Source organism: Balaenoptera musculus, chromosome 12, assembly GCF_009873245.2.
Source record: "Balaenoptera musculus isolate JJ_BM4_2016_0621 chromosome 12, mBalMus1.pri.v3, whole genome shotgun sequence".
Taxonomy (NCBI): domain Eukaryota; kingdom Metazoa; phylum Chordata; class Mammalia; order Artiodactyla; family Balaenopteridae; genus Balaenoptera; species Balaenoptera musculus.
In genome coordinates this window covers 30,428,183-30,455,866 of record NC_045796.1, presented here as the reverse complement: position 1 = coordinate 30,455,866, position 27,684 = coordinate 30,428,183, and the positions used below count along the sequence as shown (strand labels likewise).

The 27,684-nt window shown below is 39.4% G+C and overlaps 1 protein-coding gene across 11 annotated transcripts in view; it reads left to right on the top strand.

The window, feature by feature from the left end:
• EYA4 (EYA transcriptional coactivator and phosphatase 4) overlaps positions 1 to 27,684 on the top strand; it is a 294,585-nt gene that overhangs the window by 31,139 nt on the left and 235,762 nt on the right. For 2 of the 11 annotated variants that reach the window (XM_036871473.1, XM_036871475.1), the window contains exon 1: positions 4,826 to 5,050. The exons of 1 other annotated variant lie outside the window; for it this stretch is intronic. The gene's annotated coding sequence lies outside the window, so the exon portion shown is untranslated. Of the gene's footprint in view, positions 1 to 3,944; positions 4,165 to 4,821; positions 5,051 to 27,684 lie in introns of those variants that run through there. 8 more of the 11 variants (XM_036871464.1, XM_036871465.1, XM_036871469.1 and 5 more) reach the window with 8 other exon arrangements.

Genomic DNA, 27,684 nt, shown 5'->3' with positions numbered 1-27,684 from the left:
GAAGTTTAGCAGAGAGCTGGGCAGAAGAGAATGACCCAACAGGTCCCCTGCAGATCTGATTTCTTCACTTTCACTAACCAGTAGAAAACCTTTTTAAGCTTGATATGTTTGCACAAAAATTACTCAGAAAGTGTGTTTATTTATAGATTTTAGAAAACCAACAGCACAGCACTTTAGATTCCTGGGCAATCATATTTTATCTTCATTTGCTCTGTCATTGGCAGAGTAGTAGAGAAAACAGTGTTAAACCTAGTTCATATTGATACTGGCCTCTAGAAGTCCACTCTCCCAAAACTCAAAGGGTTGGGCTTAGAATTTATTGGGAGACAACCAAATGGCTTTATTTTTTAAGAATTGTGTATACTTCCAGCTGGACTTTAAAGGTACCAAAAACGAGTAATTTAAGAGATCTATTTGAGGATTATTTCTACAAGCATCCAGTCTTCTGGCTTCTCTTTTGGTGAATGTAGGATTGAGGACGGAGCAGGACCCTGTGGTACACTCCCGGGTACAAATCCTTTCCGTGTCCCCCGCTTCTTGTTTGTAGGAATCAGGCTTCATTCAGTCTCCTAAAACGTTTCCTGAGTTCCAAAGCACGCCTTCTCCTTGCTTGGCCCTGGAATAATCCTTTCTCTACTCCAAACTCTGATGTTTTGGTTAGTTTGGCGTTGGGTACATGAACTTGTGTTCAGTAATAGTCTTATTCCATTTTTTTAGCCTAAAGTTTGCTCTTGCTAAAGTGATGGAAAGGTTTTCCCTTAAGGTTACTTTAAAATAAAATTAAAATAAAAATAAAGTTTTGGATTGTGAGCTCTTAGAGGGCTTTGTTTGTTTAATTTGGCTTACACACTAACCAATGCCAAAAAGGTGCCATGCACACTTTCAAAATAAATAGTAGATGATACCTGCAGGAGGGGTTGGCTAAAGGAATTGCTAATACGTGAGTCCTTTATTTCCACTGATTTTCACTGTAAAGTCACATTTTTTTTCTCCCCCCAACAACCAATGTCCTTTCTTAGATGAAGTTGAACGTTCATGGTTATTCTGATGGTCTGATTCATGTCATATCGGACCTGCTAGTGTTTCTGAATCACTTCCAGAATTTTGCAGCAGATTTCTGACTTCAGAATTTTCCTCCCTACATATCCTTTCAGGCTCTTTTAGCTTCTCTCTATTGATCTACTTTCTCCTCTCCTTCTCATTGCCTTGTAGAACTTTGTTGCAGTACCAGACTGCGCCAATAGATGCTGCCACTTCTTGATGTTGCCAGTTTAAGTTTCTTTTTCAGTGGCTAAGTCCTAAGACTAAGTGTTTGTTGAGGAACAATGCAGAAGGTAATGAGTAGCTGCTCTGATCTCCCATGAGAGTTTTTTGCTTTTAAATTGTGGGCTTATGAATTGTTTGAATTTTACTAGTAAGAAAAATAATAAAAACTAAATTAAGTTTAGAAAAATGATACAGATGAACCAGTTTGCAAGGCAGAAATAGAGACACATGTAGAGAACAAATGTATGGACACCAAGGGGGGAAAGCGGGGATGGGTGGTGGTGGTGGGATGAATTGGGAGATTAGGATTGACATATATACACTAATATGGATACAATAGATAACGAATAAGAACCCGCTGTGTAAAAAAAATAAATAAAATAAAATTCAAAAAAGAATTAAATTAATTTTAAGAAGACACTTCAGTTGCAGATACTTCAAGTATATTTTAGGCACGGAAATCAACAATTGACTAATACCATAATTTTAAATGCAATACCTAAAATAATTTGGGACTCAACATTTCTCTACAGTAATGGAAATGGAAGGCTGGAAAATTTGTTTTGTAAAGCCCAGGGGACATAAGGAGTATAATTCTTCAAGTGAGTGTTTCTCAAACTGGTGTGTCAGATAATTTTAGGTGGTACAAGATAATTTTTATTTCTATAATAAAGAGTTATTTGCAAGGTCATCTTCTATTTGTGGCAAATTATATTGGTTTTCCATTTATGATGATGATAAAAAGTTTCCTTTATCATATAAAATTATATAATAAAAATAGTTTGTTTAAAGCATAATATTGAGTCAATAATATTAAAGGTGATATGGCAATAATTATAAAAGTGGTATTCAGTAGAAATGCTGGAAATAATGCCTTGTCTAAATATGCAATACATTTTTGCCTATACAACCTTAAAATTCTTAAATTTCTTGTGCTCAACTTATTTCAAAGGTGGACTGAAAATGTGAGATTTTATATCAGTCCTAGTGGCATCTATGTAATATATGTTTATTTAAGGCTATGTAGATGGATTTGAAAGTAGTAATAAGAAGTTAACTAATATTGTGATGTGATTCTGTTTTTTTGAGGGGGAGATAACTTCTGTAAACATATTCTTATGTAGATTATAAAAAATTATGTGGGAGAAAAGTAACTTGAAAGCAAGATCAGTATTGCTGAAAATATGATTTTAGAAGGGAGTAAAGAAACATGCTAAAAGACTATATCTGTGTGAACAATATGCCACACTAAAGTATGAATTTTTATTTTATCCAAATCATGCATCTTCTCACTTTTAATTAGAGGTCAAACTAACACATGATGTTTCATACCAAAACGAAATTTAAAAATCTGTGGCCTTATGAGGAGAGTATTACATTCAGCATTGTACTCAATTTTTACATGATAATTACTATAGCCACTGAGCATTCCTAGACAGTGAATGACTGACAAAACATTTAAATTGCATACTTTGCCTGTAACATATAAACTGTACTAAAATAGTTACTCTTTTTCTCACTACTACCACTAATAATAATAGCATGACAGTGGCTAGCAATTGTTTGAAGCTTAGGTCTGCCATTTATTAGCAAGTTGCTAAAAATTCTGAGCCCTTAGTTTTCTCACCTGTAAAATGGGGAAAATAAGACCTGCAAAGTTAATTAAATCTGCCCATTGCTATTTCCCTCTTAAGTGTATAATAACTGGCATCCTCTTCAGGCCGGAATGTGGCTCTAGATCATGGTCCAAATCCCCTTTGCGCCAAACCCACTGCCAGAACCCTTTCTACCTTGAGCGTCAGAAGAGGAAACATGCCTGGCAGTGCCTAAGCCCTCCAAAATAAATCTGCAGGAAAGAACACCCAGTGAGTGACGAGAACAACAATGAGCATGTTTATCAGTTTAAATTTACAGCCTCACCTTTCCCATTGCCTATTAATAATTGTAGATAATGCCCCACCAATCAAAAAATAAGTTGGAACTACAAGTATTCAATACTTGTTTTTGTGTTTGAACTTGACAGTGTTGGTGTTCCATTGCTTAAGACTAAGGTAAAGCAGAGGGTGAAATTTTTTTCTAAATTTTGTACAGAATATAATTCAGTTGATAATATATTAGAACTAAATTTTCTTTGGGAGTAATTTCTACTAGTTAACTTGTAATCTCTCAGGCCACATCTAAGGCAGTATAAGTGGCTGCTTCTTGAATCATAAGCTTTGTGTTTTGAGACCACTGGGTTTATCTTGGGGAACATCCCTTAGGTTTCTTTGGGCCTCAGTTTCCTTATCTCTTGTACGGGATTAAATAACCACCATAGAGTTGTGAAAATTACATGAACTCACATGTACCGTAAGTGACCAGTGTAATGACTGACACTCAGTAAATTCTCAATAAATTAGAACACTTATAATCAACGTGACAATTAAAAAAGATATTCCTAACATTGATAATAGGTTTTGCGAAGAGGTGATTAAATGGATGCAAAATTTATGTATTGTTTATTGCCAACTTTGCTCACATCTCTGATTGTGATATCCACGTGTGTGCATGTAGAATATTAGATCCTATGTGGGTGCATACTGCATGCGCAGAAGGCTTACGCATGAAATGTCCCTTCAGCAATGTGCCTGGGGAAGCTCTGACGCTGCCTTTGAAGTCGGTCGTCGCAGCCCGACCTTTGGGCGTCTGGGAGGGATGCCTATACCTGCGTCCAGCGCTGGAAGGGGCCCAGGCCCTTTGCGCACAGCCTATCCCCAGACTGCTTACTCGTGCCTCGCATACATCTTCACCGAAAAGGGTATTTCCTCCCTTCAGAGAAAGCTCCCCAGTCCGACGTGGGGTGGATTTTACTTTACGTTGTTGCAAGTAGGAGAAGTTCCTTCTCTCTCCTCCCTTGGGGTAAGTGGAAAGGAGTCTCGCAGGGAGCCCGCAGTGGCCGACACCCAGGGATCGGGTAGCGACCGAGCTACAGACAGCTCGGGGGCTGCCGGGCCGAAGCAGGTGGGGACTGAGCCGTTCCCCGGTCCGGGGAGGGGAGTGCGGCCGCGGGTCCCTCCCCTCCGCCGGGAGGTGGCAGCGGCCGGCGCCAGGCCAGGGGGGCGGGGTGGGGGCGGCGCGGAGGGCGCAGAGATCACCGCGGCGCCACTGGGGACGCCCAGGGCCCCGAGCGGTCCCCACGCGGGACCGCAAACGATGACAACAGGCAATCGCTCGAGGTCGAATAAAAAGGAGTCGCTTCCCCGCGCGCCGCCGCCCCCCGCTGCCTGCCCCGGGGGGGGCCCCCCCGGCGGCCTCCAGTGGCCGCGGGCGCCGGCGTCCCCCGCCCCCGCCCCGCGCGCAAGTGCGAGGCTGCCCGCGGCGAGGCTCACGCTCTGCCGCTCCCGGCTTCCGCGCAAAACTTCGAGCCGGGCCGCGTGAAGTTGTCGCTCCCCTTTCGGAGCGGGGAAGAGCTTGGGGAAGAGCCGGGCAGTGAGGACCGCGGTGGCTGGGCGCGCGCTTTTTTTTTTTTTTTTTTTCTGTCGTCGATCCGGAGTTTTGGCTCCTCTCCTTTCCTCCTCCCCCTCGTAGCCGGCTTCTCCCCCCGCCCCGTCTCTCCCCCACTGGTGTAAGCTGTTTGTTGGGGGGTGGCCGAAGGGGATGTCCTCTTTTCACCAGAGGCACAGCGTTAAGGGGAAACTTCAACACTGGAAGGCACGAGAATAAGTACCTAAATACGGACGCACGGATCCGCTGCTGGGGGAGACACTTGAACTTTGGGATCCCGAGACGGTCCGGGCGGCAGGAGGTGAGTGCCTCTTCTTCCGACGCCCCCCTCCCCCCCGCCCCGTTCCGGGGCCCGCGGGCTCCAGGTTTCAGGGATCCCGCAAACTCTCTCCGGAAAGTGCGCGCAGCTCCTCCGGGGGCGCCAGGCGCTGGGGACAGTGGGCGCACTGCGGGAAGGTGTGTGGGAGCCGGGGTCCCCGAGGGCGCTTCGTTGCGGAGTGCCGCCTGCCCAAGGGCCTGGGCCGCTTTGAGTGCCGCGGTGTGTTCTGCCCTGGAGGACGCCCTGGCGCCCCGAAGGTCCCTGCCGAGCCTTTGTTTCCCCGCGGAGCCCTCGCGGAACAGGCTGCACCGCTCCATACCTGCACTCCGTCCCCGCCTTGCAGAGGCGCGAGCCCCTGCGTCTCCCCTGCGTCCTTCTTGTGACATTTGTTACTTTGCCTTGACGCCCTAGATAAGTCAGACTCAAGGATGCTGACCCGGGTCCCATGGAGGGCCCCAGGCGCCTGGGGTTTTCACGGTGCTGGGTGCGTGTGTACGTTTAATGCTTTGTGTTCTCATCTCGAGGCACCAACCGGGCTGTTCAGCTGCGGCCGTCCCACTTTAACAGTTATGTGGCGTGGGCCGAATGTCTCCTGCCGTTTGCCAGGGTCCGTGAAACGAGAGGCGCCTTTTCAGAGGACTCGCGTTCATTGGCCCGGGGCGCGGGTGCCGTGGAGGAATGATAACTTCTCCAAACGGAGGGACCCGGCCGGGGCCGTGGGGAGCAGGTTTACTCGTTCCAAAGTCTGCGGTGTCTGGGCGGCTGTGGGACTTGAAACGGCTCGCTGCGTCAGCGTCGTTAAGCGAGATTTGGAAGTAGATCGTGTGTGTGTGCTTGTTTTATTTTGCGCCGCACAGCAGCCAGAACTTTCGTTTAGTAGCACTTTCAAGATGTTTCTTTCTTTTGTAAACAGTGTTCGGAACAGCTTGGAGCCATTAGGGAATTTGCCGACCGAGTGCCGCGCCTGAACGGTGGCGAAACCGGAGAGCGCAGCTTAATTTTTGTCATCCCTTTCATAGTTGGGGCGGCACCGTCTCCACTCACCACCACCTCTCTTTCCCCTTCCTTTGAATGCTTAATGGGGTTTGTGTTTGGGGTGAGCGCGTGTGTGGGAGGGTGTCGTTTGGAGTCGGTCTTCTCTCCCCTCGCCGCCGGCGTCTGTGCCCTGCACTGCCCAGCGGGCAGAGAGTCATTCATGAATCCTAATCTGAGGGCAGTGGAGGAAGGTGCAGGTCCCTCAGACCTTTCTGCCAAGGTGCAGAATAGCGACGGGGCGTGTGTTTTGGTTTCAGAGCAGTTCCACGTGGAGCACCTCCGTGTGCGTGTGTGTTGTGTACTTGATCTGTGAGGAGGTAACAGGAATCTTGTGTTCAAACCCAGTGGGCCGTTGGCCATTAATTTGCTTTCCTGGCTGTCATTACAGACACTTCCAAAATCTGATACCTAAGAGAACCAACAGGTTAGGTTTCACATTAAGAGCTCATACTTAACAGTTTTCTTTCTCCCTTACCGGTTTTGGCTTGGCACCCTGGGATCAACGTAATTGATGGAGCGAAACATATCTTCTCGAATATGGCATTTTGTTCCTCTTCTCCTCTGCGGCCACTTTTTGCACCCTCGGGCGTGTCCGTTTCAGCGGGTGCTCCTTCTTCTGGACTTAGGTGGGAGTCTTAGGAGCATTTAAGCACCGCGGGCTCCCCTTCTACAGCTCCTGAAGTTCGATTTACACGTAGGTGACTGACAGTCTTGAAAGCTGAGGATGGTTTTTTTTTTGTCTGTTGAGTTGTTTTTGGTTTTATTTTAAAAACCTCCTCAGGACGGAGACGTAACCTTTCACGGGTAAAATTAGGTTTTAAGCAGAAACATTGCCCTCCCTCCCCCCAACTTTTTTTCTTTTTAGATATTTCTGGCCAGTTTATAGCTGAAGACCCAAAAGCTAGGAAGGGGGTGGGGCCGGGAGAGAATCCTAAAACAAAATATTTGGTACATAGTAGGGTGTGGTATAACAGTATCCCAAGAAATAGCAGTAGTAAGAAGAGGGAAACTATTTTGTGTAGAGCTAGACTGCCAGAATCTGATCTTTATGGCAACAGTACCAGATGCAGATACAACTACACTCATTTTTATTGTTATTATAAACCATAAAAATAGTTTGTTCTGCCTCATTAAAAGTTGTAAGCCATTCAGAGTTAAACCATTTTTTTTTTTGAAATGGCTGTAGAAGACAGTTAAAACCCTTGACAGTTATAGCTTTGAAAGTAACATAATTAGATTGTCTGAAAACTGTTCCTTTTTTCCTGATTATTAGAGATATATCCTTGCCTTTCATAATAGGTAAAGGTCTAAAATCAATAGGTTTTCAAAAGCCAGTTTTCCTTTGCCAATTATCTGAAAATAGTATGCGTCAACCTAAGGCCACCGTAATTAGAGGTTGTTTCACGATTATAACTGAAATTAAAAGATTTACTTGATTATTCTTTTTTAATGAGTAAGTATTTTACTGATATTAGACACTTAATTTCTTCTTTACAGAATGAAAAGTTCTTTATATATATTTAGAGAATATTTAAGTTTATGTTCAAGTTTAAAAATTTAAAAAACCCCTAAGATTTGTATAAAAAGAAATTTGTATAAAAACAATCATTATTCTTATTAAGAAATACAGATGCTGCATTCTAGAGGATTTGTAGAAGCAGCTGAAAAAAATTGTCTTTTCATGAAAGTTTCTTTTTTGAGGGTGGATCAGTAGGTTGCCATTTTGCTGTAATTTATTTTTTCTTTCAAAAACCTCTTTGAATTAAACAAAAAAGAAAAATAAGACCTCCATTTCTGAGAGTTTTCTTTTTATTTATATTATGATTTGGGGTGTAAATAAATTTTACATAGCCACGGGAAAAAAGGTGTCCCATTTCATGTTTTCAATCTCTGTTGCAAGCTCTAAATGACTGATGCCATGTCTAAAAATATATTTATGTGGCTTGGTATTTCATTTAAAAAAATTTTATGCACTAAAATTAAATTATCCTCAAGTTTTAGAAAAGTAGAATGATAGAAAAACCATGACTACTGTTATGAAAAGTTAGGATGTTGGAAAGTTCACATTCTAAGTCACAAATAATAAAATTATACTTATTTCACCCAGTGGAAGCTCGCACTCTTTATACAGAATTCAAGAAGAGGGGAGATAATCCTTTTCAAGACTTAGTGAAATGTTAAGTAATTGAAGAGTGCAAGTATTTATTATATTTTTCATTATCTTTTTTCCCCTCTGTTAGGTAAATGCAGGAACACTGAACATTCAGTAAAAACAGGCCCCCCTTTACAAGAAGTTTATTCACCATAGTTCTGTATTGCAGCTGCTGGTCATATTTCATGGAGCTGTTAAAGCACTTAAAACCTAAAATTAGGTACTGTCTCGTTGTAAATATTTCAGATCACTCATCTAAGAAACAAACAGAAGAATGTGTTATCAAAAGTAGATGTTCTGAATCCCCTCACTGAAGAGCTGAACAAAACATCTATGAAACACCTTGTTATTTTTCCAGTGAGAATATAATCATGACAGTTTCTTTTTCAAGTAGACATTATTCTTACATATTCTAAACTCTTATAATGGGTCTCCCTGTAGAGTATCTTAAACTAATTGTATTCAGAAATACCGTCGGGGGATTTTATTACAACAGTTACTGGGTGAATGCAATCCACACCAGGAGGAATAGGATGACTTTCAGTGTACCTGCTCCTGTCATGAATTTTTCCCGGTGAACTAAGAAATGACATGCTCTTTCAGGCACTCGTTCTAGAGATGGGTGAGGTGCAGTGGTGTATTTCATTGCAGTTAGCATGAGACTGCATTTTGCAGTTAGATGAATTTTATCGTGGGAGACACTGAATATTAAGTTGTACATGGAGGGAACTTGGCTTCACTTAGTTTGAACTTGAGTGGAAGAAATAAACAAGAATCACATATTCCGAAGTAGTATAAGCAACTCTGATTGCTTTTAAGAGGTTCGAAGACTTTGTAAACATTACTGTCACCTAATATTGCTTGTGGCTCTGCACATTAGGATATGCCTTGGTGAAGTCTGTGATTCTTACCATGTCCCATCCAGGTTTCTACTAGGAGAGTGGTACTGAAAATAAATACCACTATCCTTAACCCCCTAGCTCCTTTTCTTTCTTCCAGAAGAAGAGATGAAACAGATGAATTTAAAAATAGAAACCATTTCGAGTTATCAAAACCACATTTACATGGTGGTTTAAAACAGTTGCAGAGTGTGTACCTCTGGGTCTCACTGTAACCTTTTCTGTCGTTGAAAGGTGCTAATTGATCTTAGGGCACTGACATAATAGTATAGTTTGATATTTGAAACCTTTCAGCATTGGTCTGGCCCTTTTCTCACCCTGAGATTTCGGTTCATGGCTGATGAAGAGTAACACCATGTTAAAATGTCAGGAATTCTAATTTTTTTCCCCATGTAAAACATTTTAATAAAACAGCTGATATTGTTAAGCTTTTATGTATGTACAGTAAGTAAATTTATTTTAATGTACTTCTGAGAGAGAAAGACCTGTATTATCATGTTAAGCTTTTTAAAGTATTTTTTTCCACAGGTAGATTTTTCTTTTTTTAATTGAAATTTTTAGGCAAAGTCTGATTACTGTGATCACATCTGAATAGGTTCAAAGTGAACTTGCATTAAAGCAATATAGAATAGCCATCTTGAAATGTCATATCTAAGGTATATGTTCTTAAGTATATGGAGACCTTAAAGTACATTTTAAAATAAAAATTGTCAGTTCAGTTTTTGTATAGTAGTAATCATTCTGTCTGTGTAAGTAATCAGTAATTACATCATCAATCATTATCATCATCATCACATCACAGCTGACATTTACTGAGGATTTATTTACTTTTTGCAAAACAGTTTATTTATGTGGATTAGCTAGTTTTAATCTTCTCAACTGTGCCTTTTTTATTATTCCCATTTGACAGATGAGAAAACTGAGAATTATGCAGTAGAGTGGAGCCAGGATTTCAGCTCTGCCCCCCGAACCCAGATCCCCTATCCTTAAACGTTGTCCTAGGCAGTTGCTGCCACCTGTCACACATGAGTTCATTTTAGGTGGTACCCAAACATTTTATTTTTATATTATTAGTTATATATTTATTTCTAAGGATATTAGGAAAATATGTAAAATTTCACATTAAACCTATAATTTCCTGGATAATGTTGTTTTAAGGCAAAACCAAAAAAGGATTGAAGCAGAAGAAAATTTAAAAGCGCCTATTTAAAGAACCATATTAAGTAACAGTGGACAAGTGCTTGGCTAAAATAGCCAAAATCATGAAGGTTGATGGCAAATGACTACATTGGGAGAAACTGGTATTCTAGAATGCTTCCCAAACGTTGAGAACTTCTGTCCAGATCTTTTTAATATTTGACTTACATGTAGACTCTTCCTTTACTTTTCAAGCCTCATCCTTTAGTTAGATGTTATCAATTTTACAGTTTTTCTCTCGTTGCTTTAAGCCTGAATGCTGGTTATGAATCTCAGATCTACACGTTTCTGTTGAACCAACGGATGAGGACTGTGTAATGAATTTCTAGAGACAAGTTTAAATGATAACGGGCTCACTTATTATTTCGGAGACACTTTCCATTTACACGGATATCAGACTTTGCGTTTTTAAGGTTTTTCTCTAGGTGAACATGCTTGTTCTGCTGTTAATAATGTTTTATAACTTTAATGTGTTTTCCATTGAAGCAGTGGCTTTCGTTTTGATTTACATGTTCAGCCACAGAACCCTTTGTTCAAGTGAAAGCCGACACTATGCCCACTAGAGAAATGTCCACTGCCTTCGTGAAGCAGGGCGTGGGTGGCCTGTGAATCACTCATCAGCCCTGCCTCTGACCATTGGCCTCCCAGCGTCTCTGTAAGGGTCATTCAGTCTGCAAAAAAACTAGTCTTCCGACGGAAGGGGTCAGTTCAGAATACCTGCTGCTGTCTGTGAGTCTGTCATCCACTACAAACCAAAACACAGTGTAACACATCGGCAAAAGTTGTGTCGGCTTACCCTAGTGTAACGTGAATATTCTTATCAACCGATCCGCAACTTTCTTTCAGTTTAGTACTGAGAAAATAAAAAGTAGTCCAAATGTTTCTCACATAGAATTACAGGTCTGAATGAGGCACATAGAATTTGTTTCTGCAAAGGTTTGTTTGATTAGAGTATCTTTTTTTTCCTTTAAAGACTTTATGAAGACACATCAGCAGTGGCGTAAATTGACTTGACCTTAGATTTTCACATAAATTATTGCTACTGTTTCTGTTATTCTTTCCTCCTTCCTTTTTAAAATGAAAGGGACATTTCTTGTGAAATGCTATAGTTGAATCATAAAAATTTATGTTCATAAACCATTAAGTTTAATTCTGCTCACAAAAGCAATAGCATTAAATTTGAAATTCTATCCTTAATCAAGAAGGTCTACCACATACCAGGAGGGCTTATTCTCTGCAAGGTCATATACACAATTCACAGCCCTTTGCATATACCCAGTGGAGGGATCTATTCATTACATTTCACCTCTGACTCTGAACTCCCTCATGTTAGAGGATTTGAAAAGACCTGAATGTTCCGACTAAGAGATTGAATATTTCTAACTTAATGTGTCCAGTATGTTGAAAGTGACGATGACTTGCAGAGTCTACAGGTCTCTGAATTAGCTAATTCTTTTCACTTCAAATTTTATATGTTAATGCAAATGTGTATTCACATATGATTTTGACTCAAGTAATTCTAGCCAAATTTAATCACAAAGTGGGCAAGTCACGTTCCAATTTTCCTTTTGCAGGTTTTCAGTAATCTCAAATTGTGCTTCTAGTAGGTAACTTTAGAATGCAAACCTCAGTGAATCGGTCAAGAACATCAATACTACCAAAATTTTGTACGTGAACTTTAGGTATTAAGATGATGCTACTATTTTGTTTTTCTTAGTCAACCCAAGAAGACTTCATTTAGGTCTGTTTAGTCTTCTCAGTTGTTGACTTTAGTTTTTAAAGGCTTCATTCATGAAAATACTAGCAAAGTTCTGGACATATGATAAATGCTTATTAAATGCTTTTTACATTGTCTGTGTTGCTGAAGAGATGCCAAAATTATAGTGAGACGAATAGATTTTTTTTTTTTCTACTCTGGATAATTTTGAAGACTTTGGGACTTTTAGTCTATGATTATAATACGTTCTACTTTTTCCTGGCATATACCATTCATAGGAATGGTTAGCTTGGTAAGTGAGTTAACTATGGTACCCAAGGTCACAGGTTTAATCCTCAGATTACCACGTTGGCTGTAGGGGGACACTTGTCCTACACATGCTTGGTCATATTGTCTTTGTCGTTAAAAGTATAGTTATGGTATCTTGACTGTCTCTCTTCGGGGACCACTCTGGTCTATGCTGGATCTGTCTCCAAGAATCTCCTCCCATCCCGAGGCTGTTCAACCACATCTGTTTACAATTTTTATCAGGTCCCTTCTTGACTTAAAAATCTATAAAAAAATTCCCTGTTGCCTATAGGACAGATTCTAAAATTCTTAGCAGGATCTACAAGGCCCTTGAAGCTGAGAACTTTGCTCAAGTTTCCCTTCTCACCTCTCACCAGCCACTCATAAGAAATCTCTTCTCCAGCTGTATGGAAAAGTGCAGCCCTCAAATACACCCTGGTCATTTCCACTTCATGGCTTTGTGCATGTGGTTCTTTCTATCTGGAAGACATCTTGCCCCTCCCCCTGAAACTTCCTTTTCTGCTGCTTTTGCAAGACTCAGGATGCAAAGTGTTACCTCCTCTGACCACTGCCAGAGGCTGAGTTCGATGTTTCTTTTCTCTTCGTTCCCAAAGCACCCAGTTTCCACCTTTGGTATAGCAGTTGCCACATTGAAATGTAATAGGTAACATGAGTTTAAATTCTGCGCTAGGCTGAGAATTTACTGAAGCTATTACCAGTATTTGCTATTCTGTAAATTGCTATTTCCAGTAGGTAGGGGACAGTAAATTCCTTTCAAGCGAGTGAGTGAAGGAAATGGGAATGAAGGCAGTGGTGGTGGCACTGGACACCCTCTGCCATAAGATTGGGAACAGTGGGAATAGCTGTGACCATTACAAGGCAGGATAGCCTTAAGAATGACCTCAGGGATTTTTGGTATTAATCCAGTAGAATTGCATCTCTGAATTCAGGCCCAACTTGTGTGTATGGGTGTAATGATGCAGAGATATATTTATTTCACACATGACCATTGGGAAGTCAGTGATCTAGTGGATAAGCTGAAGATCCCGAAAATCTTTGGAGAAATGGGTATTTCTTAGCACTTGAAATCTGAGGGACCCACTTCTTTTTATGGCATAGTGATTAAGTACAAACAATATGGAGCTGGGCTCCTTGAGTTTGAAGCACAGCTCTGACACTAATGATCTGTAATGGTGAGCATGTTAATTAAATTGGTTTTGCTTTGGTTTTCTCGTGTGTAGTAGAACATACTTGGAGTTCATATGCAAATTCAACAAGTAAATATACGTAAAGCATTTAGAATAGTGTCTGATATGAGTACTAGCTGTTATGAATATGATTGTGTTCCCTCCATTGGAGTATGCTAGCTATTCCAGAGATATTTAGAGCTGAAAGTCCTTTTTGGGGTCATAGACTGGGGATCATAAGCTGAGTCCCCAGTGGTCCAAGTACAAATTTTTAAAAAAAAAAAAATTTGTTTATTTATTTATTTATGGCTGTGTTGGGTCTTCATTTCTGTGCGAGGGCTTTCTCAAGTTGTGGCAAGCGGGGGCCACTCTTCATCGCGGTGCACGGGCCTCTCACTATCGTGGCCTCTCGTCACGGAGCACAGGCTCCAGACGCGCAGGCTCAGTAATTGTGGCTCACGGGCCCAGCTCCTCTGCGGCATGTGGGATCCTCCCAGACCAGGGCTCGAACCCGTGTGCCCTGCATTGGCAGGCAGATTCTCAACCACTGCGCCACCAGGGAAGCCCCCAAGTACAAATTTAATACCCAGGGGTGATCTTGGCAAATCTGAGGCTCTATTTGGAGCCAGAAGAAAAGACATTAGAAAACTTAGTTTTGGCCATTTACATTGCATGGCATTTCTTTTAACAAATACTTTCACATACAGTTATCTAGATTTTTTAAAGGCTTTCATCTGTGTGGTTCCTCAACTACTCTAATGAACATTCTGTAATGGTACTTTTGTTTTATAGCCAATATTTGTTTCCCCAGTTGCTTTTTTCTTCAGCCTGAAGGCCCCAATTATAAGAATTTGTATAATTTTCAACTGAGTGAGCTTGATGAGCTCAGTGTAAACTTTTTAAAAGATAACATTAAAGATTACTATGACTCATATCTTTGCAGAGACAGTAGGAGGTCATTAGCATCTCCGTTTCTAGACTTGATCATTTGGTCCTTAGATTCAGATCCAATGACTATATGGCAAAGTGGGGCTGAGGGAGAAGAAGAAGTTAAAATATTAATTGTCAAGGTTCTGTTTCTTTTTATTTATTTATTTATTTATTTATTTATGGCTGTGTTGGGTCTTCGTTTCTGTGCGAGGGCTTTCTCCAGTTGTGGCGGGTGGGGGCCACTCTTCATCGCGGTGCGCGGGCCTCTCACTATCGTGGCCCCTCCTGTTGTGGAGCACAGGCACCAGACGCGCAGGCTCAGTAATTGTGGCTCACGGGCCCAGTTGCTCCGCGGCATGTGGGATCTTCCCGGACCAGGGCTCGAACCCGTGTCCCCTGCACTGGCAGGCAGACTCTCAACCACTGAGCCACCAGGGAAGCCCGGTTCTGTTTCTTAACTGCTTACTTTGAATCGCTGCCAGGTGCATCTGTATAAAAAATATGATGCTACTACTAATGCTGTGCCTGAATCACTCAGTTTATTTATTTATTTATAAAATTTATTTATTTATTTTTAACTTTTTATTTTATACTGGAGGATAGCTGATTAACAATGTTGTGATAGTTTCAGGCGCACAGCAAAGCGGCTCAGCCATGCATATACATGTATCCATTCTCCCCCCAGGCTCCCCTCCCATCCAGGCTGCCACATAACATTCGCTCAGTATATTTAGACCAGTGTTTTTCAAAGACCGATTGTTGACATTTTGAGCTGGATAATTCCTTGTTGGAGGTGTGTGCGTGGCTGTCCTGTGCATTGTAGGGTGTTGTGTGGCGTCCCTAGTCTCTACCCACTAGATCCCAGTGGCACCCTCCCCGGAGTATTAACAGTGTCTCCGGACATTGCCAGATGTCCTCTGGAAACAAAATTGCCCTCAGTTGAGGGCCCATAGTCAGAGTAGATCTTAAGATCACTTGATAAAATCAAAAGATTCCCAGGCATCTGTGTGAGAGGACTGTTCTGTTTTCAGTCAAGTGTGGAGAATCTTCATACCTTCCTCCTAAGTTTAAACACAAAATCAAACAACTCTTATTAGTCTGTGTTCATAGATAAACTTTACATAGACTGACTATGGTCAGCATATAGCTTTACACAGATTGACTGTCGTCAGCATATTTTCCTTTTCGGGAAACAGTGTATGAGTGGGGGGAGCAGAATACTTAGGAAAGTATGTAGGAAGTAGATATTTATTTGAATCACTTATATGTCTATTTTAGAAAAATTACCTTTACTGTTACTTGTTAGCAGATACTTTTGATTCATTTTTGATAATGACAGTTACTTATCTTTTCCCATAGATAAATATTCAGCAGTAAGGAACTTTTACTTTTTTTAGTCTGTAGTGTCAGAAAGAGTAAAGTATTATCTATAATCACAACTGCCTACGATGAAAAAACTTTATCAGTTAAATCATTTGTTTGTTTGTAGCAAGAAAGTTGCAAACGAAATAAGTCTTAGCTTTCAGTTTGTACCACAGTTTCAGGGTCTTGAGTTTAATAATATTGGTACAGTCTGAAGAAAGTAAAAATCAACATAAAAACTCCTTTGTTGATTTACCAAATCCAGACCTTATGTTCTAATTCTATAGGACATACACATTTTGTCTCTGAATTGATCTGCAGTTGACTGTAAGTAAATGTGATGTAGTCTGAGTACTATATCTGACATTTGCCTAGTTTAGGTATATATGAAAGATGCTTCAAAAGTTACTGAGCAGAAAAAAATGGGAAGATATAATGTTAAAGTGAGAGGGGATAACTTTGCCTACATGAGTTTTGGGTTGGATGTGAAAATTATTTTGGAGTATCAAACAATATTATAAATATATGATTAGACTAATGTTCACATGAGGTCTAAACAGTAGAGAAATTTTAAATCTCACTAGTAATTGCAAGGATACTTGAAATTCCACATATATATATTGTCTAGTGGTTTTACTTTAATTGTATTAGGCAGGTAATCATGTTACGTGGAAGCAGTCAAACAGACCTAGGGATTTCACATCATTTACTAATTGATGCTCAAGCAGGCAGGGCAGAGGTACTTGAAAACAAACTCACTGTCTCTCTTTCTTTCTCTATTACCTCTCCTTTGATTTATGCTTTAATTTTTGAAATGTATTCTTAAGAAGAAAAAGTGGCTTCAAATACAGCATACTGTATGTGATCAAATGTATCAGTACTTCTGTTTTCTAAGAAGAGAAGGATTCCTCACAGCTACTTGTTAGCAGAGAGATAAGGTGGGTGCTGGGCAACCCAATGACAGATGGGGGCCCTTCCAGGGGAGTTAGGTGGGGGTTATAGGCCAAGGGCTTAAATCATGAATTTTCAGACAGTGAAGGCGGGTTCTGCTCCATGCATTGACAGCAAGTCTGAAGAAGGCGTAGTAAACCTCAAGTCCATCCAGGCACTTTATGCCTGACATTGAACAGGAAGCCTGGTAGCCCTTTAGTCATTAGAGAATAGCCAGTAAACCAGAAGTTCTGTTTTTCCAAATGAACACTTCTTGGGTTCATAAATCAGGGAACCCCCCCAGAGAATTCAAGTCACATACCTACTTTCTCAGGTTTATTTCTTTGTACCGTGGATATGAATGAAGACTTACCTATTTTTATGAATGCTCCATGGCATAAAATACAATTAGGCATTTCCTTTTTTCTCCCTGGGATATTCTCACCACCCTTGTCCTCCACTGCCCCAACTCCCTTAATCTCCTTGCCTCTTACTTTTTGCTGCCTACCTGGACAAAAAAATCTACTCATCTTTCAAGGCTTAGCTCAAATGTCACCTCCTCTGGGAAGCCTTCCCAAGGCTCAGGCAGAATTAATTCTTTTCTCTCTGTAATACCATAGCGCCTTATGTGGGCTATTGGTATAAGAGCACATTGTGCTGGGGCTAATTTTATGTGAATCTATCTTCTAGAGAGATTCTGAACTCACTGAGGGGCGAGACCAGATCTTTCCTCCCCCCTAGCCCCAGTGCCTGGGGTAGTGATGGAAATTCACTAGCTACCCTATTCCCTGCACGTCTTCAAAGGACATACATCCAGAGCCAGACAACTACGAAGAATGGATCCTGTTTACATTTTGGAAACTGATTTCTTTTTTGCATATCGTCACTGAAGCTAGTTTATTGGTTCTATTCTATTCTAAATTATTTAAAGCTTTATTTGTACCAAAGTATTACTGATATTCTAGCAGAAGAAAAGATATGGCCAGCACGAACTGGTATTTTGAATAAACTGAAATTAAAAAGGCAGATTCTAGTGGAGACTTATGGTTTTCCTACTTCCAGTTTTCTCTAGAAACAAACTTCAGCCTCTTTGGTTGATTTCTGTTGAGATACATTTCATGTTATTTTGAAGAGTTTTTAACCCTCAGAATTATGGATTTCATCTGAGAGGAAGTATGGTCTGTATTTGTTTATGTCAATGTTTCAAAATATGGGGACCAAAAATCCTAGAGGTGTCCGTCAGAAGTATATGTGGCCATTTGGTGAGAGAAATTTGGTCATTTTTTTCAGGCATAATTTAGGAAGAAAAATTTGTTTAGTTTCTAGTGGTTTGTTTTCAGGCATTTTTCCACAAAAAGATGAGCAAGACCCTTCAAAACCACCAACTTGCTATTTAGGGGGAGAAAAAAGCCTTCTGTGTCCAAAAATAACATTAAATTAAAATGATTGTTTCCAATAGTTTCAAAAATTGTGGTTTTATTTCCTCGTATGAGTCATTTCTGAATGCAGGATGTGATTGTACTAAATCGTGATGAAGCCTATTTGCTCTATGTTTTCGTAGGTCACGTTATTTATCAGAGAATCAGATCAGGAGAGGAATTTAGCCTAACTCTCCATTTTGCAGATGAATACTGGATTAGAGACGTTAAGTGATTTTAGTCAAAAGGAAGCTAAAAAGAGAACCTTGTGCTGGAAGACACCCTAGTGCTGCCACCTCTACAACTTGCTGCCTTTATTTTTCTTTGTTTGAATTCCGCAAGGAGTTGCAAATACTGGAATCAGACTTCCTTTGTATGTATCCTTCCGGGCTGCCACTCATCAGCAGTGTAACCTTGGAGAAGTTATTTACTGACCTGCTTTAGCCACAGTTGCAGCATGTGTCAACAGGGAATAATAATAGTACTTGCCTCGTGGAATTGTTGTAAGGAATAATTGAGTTTATACCAGAAAGACACTAAAAATGCTCAATATTTACGTATGTTGAATTGATTTCTTTGAATAAATTGTTGAGCATATGTAATATTCAAAAAAGGGCTCTTCATAATGCTGAAGCAAGATTTTTTTTAATCAATCTTTTTTTTTTAAACAAAAGTCATTTATATCTTGTGTAACATATTGAAACAGATATTATAGGAGGTGCCTTTAAGGGGCTTGACTAGAAGAGGCAAGGAGAGAGGCTTCTGGAATGCTGATATAGCCCTTTATCTTGATCTGATTGATGGTGAGATGGGGGTGTTGATGTAATAAAAATTTATCGGCTGTCAACTTTTGATTTGCATATTTTACTGTGTGTATGTTATACTTTACTAAAAAATTTAAAATACAGATATAGTTATATAAAAGAGATGAACAAAAAGGATTTACTGTATGGCACAGGGAACTATATTCAATATCTTATAATAAACTACAGTGGGAAAGCATCTGAAAAAGGATATATATATATATATATATATATATATATATATATATATATATATATCTCCAAATCACTTTGCTGTGCACCCGAAACTAATACAATATTGTAAATCAGCTATACTTCAATAAAATTAAAAAAGATAATAGATATATTTAAAACAAGTTGATATCCCTCACTTTATCCATCTCTTCCACATCCCACAAATCAGGGCAAATTGTTGTACTTCAGTGTGCTTCCTTTCAGACATTTTTTCCTATACATGTGTAAATGTAAGAATTTTATGGGGATGTAATTTATTTTTATTTTACATTTTAGGCCAAAATGGATCATCAGTTGTCTTAAAGTTGCTTTTGATTGGCTGTATTTTGGATATTTTTTCATATCATTACATATAGTTTGGGGTACTTTTGTTTAATGTATGAATATGTTTTATACTTTAACTGTTCCCTTCCTGGTATATATTTAGGTTGCTTGTGGGTGTTTACTATTACAAAGACTGCTGCAATCATGATTTTTATGTATCTTTTTGTATAACTGACCCAAATTCCTGTAGGTAAAACTCCTCTAGATGTAGGAATAATAGATGAAAGAGTGTGTGCAGCTTGCATAAATGGTGCCAAAATACTTTTCAAAAAGGTTGTAACACCTTGTGCCCCTGTGATGATACTTGCATTTTTCTCGTAAAAGCCTAGGGCAAAATTTTATGCTAAGTTGACGCTGTAATTATTTGTGCTCTGGTTAATAATGAGACTCACACACTAATTGGAAGAGTTCACTGATAAGAGCAAATAATTCTGTTAACCACATATATAACAAATCTCTGTTATATGTAGTTAATATCTCATTTAAGAATGGTCACTACTCCATTACATGAATGATTATTATATATATTCATAGTTCTTAAACCACTTGGTAGGAAGAAAAAAACTCAGTGTATATAATATTCATGACGTTTTTACTTAGCACCATAAAATATTTATAAGAATTGTTAAGAGAAACTCTAATATTGTTGAGAATTTGTGAGGAATTGTATATTATTATTCTGTTAAGAGCCAACTATGTGCCAGGCACAGTTCTAAGCACCTTACATATATTACTATAGCTTTTAAACATGTAGATGAAAGGTATAGACATTGTGTTACTATAAAGGAGATCACTCCATTTTGAATGTTATTAAATATTACCAAAATACCAACTGTATCTTATCAGTGTTCTGATTTGTAAATTTGTGAAATGTCATAATCTGTTTAATGAAAATTAAAGTGAAAGCATCAAAATCCAGAGAATTGCTACTCGAGTCCTGGCTAAAGTATCACGACACATGAAGTTTAAAATGAAGTATGTTAATCAGTTGGCTTTACTGTTAGAGTCTTATATGTACAAAAGTCTGTCTCCAGAATATTCAATTCTTATAGTTTCTGGTTAATTAAGATTCTGGCTAACCTTTAATGGTTATCTAGTGCCTTAAAAGAGTAATCCAACTCAAAATAGCTAACTTATTCCTCCAGCATTGGGTAAATATAGCTATCAATTTTTGTGAGTTTTTTCTTCCTGCAGAATTTCCTGTTATTCTAAGGGATTCAATAGGACTTAGGCACATAAAACTGAAAATTATATTACTATGGGGAAACTGCTCTGTGCCTTTGAGAAGGAACTCTTGCTAACTTAAGTACTATATGCGTGTAGAATAGCTAACATTTTCCTCCCAAGAAATTTCATGTATGCAGTTAAAACACTCTTAAATTGATTAAGCATTTGTTATATATTTCCAGAAGCACTCAAGAGTACTTTTATGGTTATAAGAGTAGAGTGCATTAGAATGCCAGAAACCAACGAATACGCTAGAGGCCTTCAAAACCATGCCCAGCATTCCTGACCTTACCATATAAACACGCGGGACAGTCTGGAAAAACAAAACAACTCCCCTTCTCCCAAACGTAGGTAAGCTTGTGATGATAACACTTCAACTGGCTTGAATATTAATTTGATACTTTTTATGTTAGAAATAATTTTTATTACTTAGAAAACAGAATGGAGAAGTAATAAATATGACTGGTATTTATTTCTCAAGTCAAGTATTATTTTACTTCAGATTTGACCAGTTACCTTTATACTTTTTGGAAAGTGGATTATACAGCTACCACAGTATTTTGCCTATTAATCTGGGAAGCTAAAAAGCCTTTTATAAATGTTGAATCAAAACTCTCACTGCTGTGAGGGAATTAAATTTCAAGCCATATACTCCTTTTATAGGGTGAGAAGCTGAAGTATGGAGAAATTACAAGGTTTTCCCAAAGCCTTACACTGAATCATGGCAGACGCGGAAATCTACGATTCTGTTTGCCTGATTCAGTCTGAACCTTCATGAAATTAAAGTTTTCTATTTCCTGACATGTGCCTGAAGAGTGTTTCCTTATTTATTTGTTCATTCATTCATACGTTATACAGGAAACCATGTTTTTGCAAGATACAGTCTTAATGTAGGGACTATAAATAATATTGTGCATTTATATATCTTGGATATTTTATTTAAAGAAACTCATTGTATTTTTCTTTTTCATGACAATGAAAAAATATTAAGGCATTAAAAACTAAGTTGGATTGTCTATATTCAGGCCACAGCAGTGTCTATGAGAAGCATCTGAAGCTTCTTCAGGGCTAATATAGTTTGTTCAAGCGTTTGAACAAGAACTTGGTGGAAGCCCCAGGTAGCTCTGGAGCAGGGTAATGACCAGGAGAAACCACAACAGCCATCAAAAGTACAGAAAGACCAGCGTCCACATCTTTATAACCGGTGTCTTTATATTTGGTTTAATCAGGAGGGGGCCGATTATTCTGCTCCTCTCTCATCTTCCTGAGTTTCAAGTCTCATATTTTAAATTCCTATTCATTGTGATCTTTTTCATACTCATTTAACCAGTATGTTCCCAAGTTTTCTTCACCCGCTTCATTTTTTTTTTTCTCCTCCACCCTTTGTCATATTAAAAAAGCAAATAGTATTTCTCTGGGTCAGACCTCACTTCTCCTTGATGGAACAGCTGGTGCCACAGGTAGCTTCAAATCAGCAAAATATTGCATCTTCCCCCTGCACAGCACCCTATAACAGAGAATCCAAAGGACAGAGGGATGCCCTCTGTCCTTCACCTTTTCTCCAGAGAGTTCACTTAATACATTTTTGGTTGGTTTGTTTTCTTGTCCTTTTCTTGCAGCGCTGAGACTTAGGACTCAGACTTGGCTCTGGCTTTATGGCTCACCAGCTCTTCCCGTGGAAGAGTTCTTTCCCAAGACAGTCCTGAGACCCAAGAGCACTTGGAGCCCTGGGAACCAAACCTGTAGATTCTACAAACAGGCTCAGCTATGGCCAAGTCCTAGGCAAACCAACCTTCCTGCAGTTTAAACATTAGTCTTTTTTTTTCTGCTTTAATTTTTCCAGAGAATAATTCAGTCTTAAACAAACCAGCAAACAAACAAAACCCCTAGGGCCTTTCTCAAAGGAGCATTCTTACAGCTTTGAAAATTTATTGTTATTAATTTCCATTTCAGCTAGTTTGATTTCCTTTCCATTTTTTGTCTGGGTATGAATGTAATATTTGTTATACATTAATGCTGATCTGTATTGATTTAATGTCAATTTATAATTTAAAATAATGATGTACTATGACCTACTTCATATCTACCTTCTGTTTAATGCATTTCCTATGCAGTTATGCTTTTGTGGCTGACTGAATTCCTCCCTAATTCCCGTTGGGAAACAAAGACTTTTTAAATTAAAGATGTGGTCTTATTAACTAGGGGTACTTAACTTGAAGAAAAAAAGATTTAGGGGTGACATGAATGATAGCACTCTCTTAATATCTAATAGCCTGCTATACATATGAAAGCGGGATTCAGTTTCTGCTTTGTGGTTCTGGTGGGCAGACCAGAGTAGAAGTTCTGAAAGGTAGATTTTTTAAACTAATATATAAGGAAGAATTGACAGAAGGAAAGAGAAGTAGATGGTTGTATTCAATGGAGCTAAGAAGCTTTAAGTATTGTACCTATAAACTCATATGATCAGTCTATTAAACCCTACTTACTTCTATACTCCTCATGATCCCAAGACAAAGAAATAAGGTGCTATGGATTTCATTCATATTCTCTCTTTCTTTCTTTCTTTCTAAGTTTGCTCTTAAAGTCAAAACATATTGCAGGGGAGCAAAACATGGAATTGAACAGCAACACCAAATATATTTGAGATATTATTTTATGAATTCTTTCAGCTTTAGCCTTTAGGAAATTCTTTGGATTTCTAGAAGCTATAATGGCAGATTTTGTAAATGTGATCCTACTCTTAATGCAGTTACAAAGTCAGTGGATGCTTTTATACTCCAATGCTATAGGGAAATTTATTGAGAGAAAAGAAGGTATTCAAACTTTCTTAGATGCCTCAATTAAAAAATCTAGATGAATAAAATTCTCCTTAGGTGTCCCAAGTTTTAGGAAGGCAAATAGCATTACATTTAATTAAATTCTTAACTATTATTCACTACAGACACAATTCAAGCATGTAACTTGTCTTTCAGTAAGTCAAAGTTACTGCTATATTTTATATCTCTCATGTTTACTTTGTTATACATTGGATCCTCTACCCTTAAAATGAAAAGTAGGACTTTCAGGTGTCCTGAAAGGACAAGGACTCACATATAGACTTGTTTTATTCCAAAAGTCTTTACTAGGAATCACTAAATTTATATTTCCTCCAGCAAGCCATTTTTTAGACTTCTAGGGTTTCAAGAGCTGAATACTAAACTTAGAAGATGTATTCTTCAATTCTTTTAAATTTGCAACACATTTTTCTCAAGAAGTGTGTAAAGGCAGCAGATATGTGTTCAGCAATGCATGTGGTACTATATTCTTCATCAGAAAGGGTTCCTAGATATGGAAGAGAGGTTTATGGCTGAGAAAAAATCAGACTATTTATAAAGAAGGGCTCAGATAGTTTTTTTCTGCCAAGCTACAGGAGAGCCAGTTAGATGAACTATTACAGTGCATGCAGAAAGAGTCAGTGTGAAGTGTAGTTTGGGAGGAGCAACAGGGGCAACAAGTGAAAAGGAAAGTAGGTTTACAGAGTCAGTCTGAGTTTGTAGGTGTAACAAAAGTTGCCCAAGCTCAGAATTCTTTTAGACATTTCTCTGAGACCAGCTGGTTACAACTGCGTCTATGTTTTCTAAGTTGACTAGCCAACCATCAACAGTTAGCAGACACAAACAAAATAGAAAACCTTGGCTGGCCCTTATTGTCAAAAACCAAGTGATGGTAATTTATAATTCCATGAAGATTACTGCTATCAAATGCACCTATCACTAAGGACCCAAATGACTATCATGAAATTCAGCTTGTTATAATTTTTTAGCATGAGAAATTAGCCACATTATTTTTAAACATTTTGTGTTAAGTGGACCATTTTGCAAAGTCCATGCCCTATCTTTGTAAACAGTTCAAAAATAGCTCAGCATCTACTTTGTAGCTTGGCTTCATTTAAGGCGATTGAAGTCAGGCATTACTGTTCACCCAGATCTGTTTCTTGGACACCTTTGCTGTTTTCCTTTTGTATAAGCAGGGACAAGAGTCATGTGCATGGTCACAGAATGCCCATCTTACCTCTCTGAACAGATGGCCATAGAATTGGAGCTAGGTGTTCTTTGTGCTGTTGGCTTCCCTCTCTGGCATGCTGCCTGAGCAGTTGAAACCAGCCGGTGCCTGACCCAGCTTTACAGACCCATTAATGAAATTTGTAGGGAAATGATGGGATATTGGTGCAGAGGATGTGAAAGAAATGCCCTTACTGACGGTTGATCCCAGCTATAATATCTCAAGAATGTAATGGGAATATAAGTTGTTAGACTTCTTATACAATTGCAGTTTTATGTGAGACAATATGCTTAGTAAAGGAGAGAATTTAATTGAAGATTATGAGGATCGCTCATGGAATCCAAGGAAGAATTGAACAACGAAGCAGCAGGAAGAGCAAGAGAGACAGTGAGGCTTCAGGAGTAACAGGATCCAGGGGCTTCAATTCCACCAGGACTTTCTTGCTGTCTCCCGCATTTGATTCTCTTTCTGGGTCAGCTCCTTTCTGTCTCTCCCTAGCAGATCAGCTTTTTACTCATGGCAGTAAAGAGCTCCCAAGTTCTATATCCTAGAGATTTTACCACTGAAGGAGGACTAGCCTGGTACTTTCCCAAGCCCACATCCTAAGCCATTGGAAAAGATTGTGACGAGTCATCAGACTGAGGTAATTTGGTGTCACTCGGAAAGCCCTGGCGGACCTAGTGTGTTATAAGCTGAATATGGGTCAGTGTAATAGGTGTATATATAACCCCATGCAAGCAAGCCTTAATTTGGTACACAAATGTTTTTGAAAATTAACTTGCAGTTTGATAATCTGCAAGTCAAACAATAGGTTAGCTGTCTGAATGATGGAATACAATGGAGTGACACCTCCCTTGGCCCAGGAAACTCTGCACGTGTAATAAATCCTCCAAAGCTCCCACCTGGGTTAAAAGGGGGCTGTGCCAGAGGTGACGGATGGGACTATCCACACACCTCTGTCCCCATTGCAGAGTCTGCACAGGGGCTAGAACAAGAGTTTGGATGGCCTGCAATCTTTACATCTTTCCCTAGGAATATACTAGACATTTGGAACATGGGTGGGGGAATGTAGTCTCTTTCCCCCTTCTTTTTTCTTTGCGCTGCAGCAAGAATCAAACATAGCCTCTACTGTGTAAGCACCCTCACAGGAGACTCCCGGTGGAAGTCCCAGTCTTTGGCTGCAGGGCAGAGTGATGGTAGCGAAGAATGAGGGGATGGTGAGGACAGTGGAATAAGGCCTCGACCACAGGGAGAAGGAAGGTGGAGGTCTTCCTCAGAACTCCCACTTTGGTCCATGGTCCCAGGCAGCAAAAGCATCTGACTTCTGATTACTTGTTGTGGGGCATTTTGGCAGAGAGATGTACTGCCATAGCTGCAGGTAGGACCAATGAAAGGATTTCTGGTTTATCCCAAGGAAGGGGTATACCTCTGAATTGTTTTAAGAGAATAAAATCATATCTTTATTTTAAAACTTATCACTCTGACTGCACTGTGAAAAAATGAGGTTCGGGGAACAAGACTAGGGGACCCTTTGGAGGGCGCTGCTCCAGTCCAGGGATGGCGAGGGTTTGCACTACTATGGTAGCAGTAAGGAGAGAAACATGGAGAGACTGGAGTGAACTCTATGAGGTATTACTAGGTAATTGATTGAATGTGGAGCGTAGTGGGCAAGGAGTGGATGACAAAGCCCAGGTGTTCAGCTTTAAAGACCAGTGGACGGCCTTGCCACATGTGTACGTAATCCAGAGGTGTAGTTTTTGGTGGTACAGCTTCTGTCTTCATCCCATGCCAGCCCTGGAACAGAGAGCACCACCCACTCCCCCTTCAGGTTTGCATTTATTCAGCCAGGGTAAAGCATGCCTGGACAATCTAATTTTTACTGAAGTTTGCTTAGAAAGACACAGGATTAGGGTTACATCACACAGGCTCCCCAAACTCCTCCGACTTCGTTCAACATCTTCTCTTTCTTGAAGGCACAGGGTCCTTTGCTGTGTCTACCACCTGGATCAAGCCTAAGTACCTCATGCCATTTTTGAGAATTGTTTTTAACATTTTTGATGTATAGATCTCATTAACTATTTAAATTGAAGAATTGTTGATTTTTTTATTCTGATATTCTAAGAGACAGGAGTTTCCACCTCATGTCTAGAGCAGAGTTCAAGAAAAGGGTATGACCAATTTTCTGTGTATTGAAAACCTAACTTCAGAAGAAATCATCTAACACAGAATGGGTGAGGTCGCTGTTATTCCTGTTTGAAATTCACCTTTTCTGGGGGAATGGTTTTGAAGTAGAGCGGGGAACTAGATTATTGCCTCATAAAACGGCATGAGGTTACTGTTATACCTTAATTTTATATCTTTATTAAGAGGTAATACTTCTCTTACTTGATTCGAAGAGGGTTCTTGTCTTTTTCTCATATACTTGTGAAAACTAAATGTTAAAGGATTTAGCATAACAACCATTGCTAAATTATGATGTAAAATAATACTGTGTCTGCAATTAGCCCAGGTAGTTTTACTTGGTTCAATAATATAAAACCACCGGGCTCATAATATTTTAGTACTTTAGTGTGTTTGGCAAAGAAAGAAATTCATGGTACAGTAAAACAGTTAAACTAAGTAACAATTAATCTCAATTTTAAGGAATTATAAAGCAAAGTATTATGTTATAACATGGAACATTGATGCAAATAGCTCCCCAACTGGAACATTAAATAGATTCTGAACCAGTGGTTAACAGAAAAAGGCTAGTTTTTGCTGAATTCTCTTATGCTTGAACATCTTTCTTGAAGACTTAATTTTTAATTTCACTTGAAATTTCACCAGTGCCCTGAGATGGTGGCCTTTCTGGAAGAGGATCCCTTCTTTCCTA